Source organism: Trachypithecus francoisi, unplaced genomic scaffold (genome assembly GCF_009764315.1).
Source record: "Trachypithecus francoisi isolate TF-2019V2 unplaced genomic scaffold, Tfra_2.0 Lachesis_group3, whole genome shotgun sequence".
NCBI classification, from domain to species: Eukaryota; Metazoa; Chordata; class Mammalia; order Primates; family Cercopithecidae; genus Trachypithecus; species Trachypithecus francoisi.
The window spans coordinates 142,615,654-142,618,073 of NW_022681468.1; positions in this window are offsets into that span (position 1 = coordinate 142,615,654).

Below are 2,420 nucleotides of genomic sequence, written 5' to 3' on the forward strand. Positions count from 1 at the left end.
ATATAGTGCTGTGATGAACATATGCTTATGACTGTCTTTTTTTGTTTTTGTTTTTTAGTCTGTTTCCTTGGGCTGGAGTCCCACAAGCCCACAAGTGGGATTACCAGGTCAAAATTCATGCATTTAATTTGGTAGCTCTTGATACCTAACGTCAAATTCCTTTTCAAAGTGTTTTATCAATTTGTACAACCTCTAGCAATATATAAGTTCATCCATACCTCTGTGTATTTCAATTTCATAGCAACATGTTTATTTGTATGGTTTCAGTGAAATTATACATAATTCTAAAGCATTTACTATGGCTTGGAATCTCTGGCCCTGGTTGAAGTCCTTTTAATCATGTGGCTTTAATGGATGTTAATACCACAGCATTCAAATGCAGATGTATAAGGGGACACACACACACATGCACACACACACATGCACATATGCACACACGCACGCACACAGTCCCAGATGTTAGACTTCAATGGAGGTGAGGGCTAGGGATATCAGTCAAGTATTTGCCCTTGTGTACTGGAAGCACTGAGATATGAAGGAAAATGAAACGTAGTATGTGAGGCTCAGCCTCCTCTTCCTCACTTCATTCTCCCCTCTTCTTTTAACCAGCTCACTGCCTCCATCCTAGGCCCCAGGTCCTGCAGAGGCTGTATTCTCTTTTATTCATGGCATAACACCAGTCTTTGTGTATTACCACTGGTCCACCTGGCCTTTTGTCATAGTCTAATTGCCTCTAAGGTCACAGTGAAAAAGTGTATACTCAGTCCATCCCTTCAACCAACTCTGCAACCTGCCCCCAACCAAATGGAGCAGGCCCCTGAATTGATGAATAACTCAGGAGATAAGTGCGCTCCCAGCTGATCAAGCAATGTACAAACTCTCTGAACATCCACCAACACAGATCATGAGTTGTGGTCATCTAATCACGAGAGAAGGGATCAGAGCCAGCAACTCATCTTATATAGGTCATTCAGGAGCCCAAGACAGAAATAAGTTTGAATCAATGCAATCAACAGATGTCAGGTGCAAAGCTTATCAATATCCTGAGTTGTCTTAGCTCTCATTAAAAATCATCGCTTTAACCTTTCGTATATGATAGTTCTAGTCTAATTTTTATTATGATGTTATGGGGAATTTATGTCTATTTTATGGCAAATGTGCACTTTTGAAAGTGATAATTCCATATTTACTTTTACATTTTCTTTCACATCCAATTTTGCCCCAATTTTGGGATGTTTCTCCTTGGGACAGTAATCGCAATTTGTCAGCTCCTTGAGGTTTACAGGACACTGGTTTCTCAGCCATGGGAGAATGATTGAGACAATAATACAGGCAGCATGTACCTCTTGAGAAATTCTTGCAAATGAGCTCTGAGGAATACTTGAGCTTGGAAAAAGGAACTGCTATGACAGTCGATGAGTATGATGCTCACTTGTCCATCACTGCACAGAACTCAGTTCACATGGATGGATCAGTAGGTGGGGAAAAGAAGCTTAGACAACATGGTGGGATCAGCCATAGAGATGAATAAAATCATGGAGGTTTTCTTGACAACACACTCAGATTCCTTGGCTGTAGTTTAGTTCTCACATTAGGGAATACATATTGTATCCTATAAAAAGGCATTGTTCTATCAATATCTGTACATAAAATTAACTGAGAGCAGAAGCAAATATGAAAGAAATAAATGTGGGCAAGATAAAGTACCTCTTTCTCCCCTCTTCCTTGTTAATTCTGTCTCTACACCTCTCCTGTGGTATTAGATAAACAGTTGAGTTTTGTTTTGTTTTATACCATTAACATTGAAAAATGGACCCAGAGAAGATGCTTGGTTATTCTTGCCCTGCATCAAAACCGAACAAGCTTCAAACTTGGAAGTAAAGGAAACCCTAACTCTAAAATTCATTTTTTCAATCACTTTTGCTCACTTTTTCAATTTTAGCTTCCCATAATAAAATAAAAATAAAACCTCTTGAAAGGTTATAAAGCACCATACCATAGCAACATGTTCTCTAGTCTCTCAAAAAGGACAATACTTGGGAAAATACACCTTTCTACTCTCTCTTTAATGAGAATTTAGATCTTCCATGGAGCACTTTTCAGGTGAAAAAAGGGAACATTGGGTGGGGTATCCAACTTCCAGTGACCTTTATCACTATTGCCTGTGCAACGTTAGGCAAGTACTGCGACTTTAATCAAAGGAGTGATATTCTCAAGGGTGAAGGATAATTGCTTAGGGCTGTAGTGAAAAAAGATCCATTTTTCACACTTACAGAACCCCTTTAATTTTCTTAAAGGAACTCAGAAAGAGGAAGGTTTATACAAATCAGTACCTTAAGTGTTTATAATAATTTTCATTTCAATAACTTTAAAGCCAGTTTGCTAGTTATTAGTGGTTAGTAGACCTAGATGTTTATGAT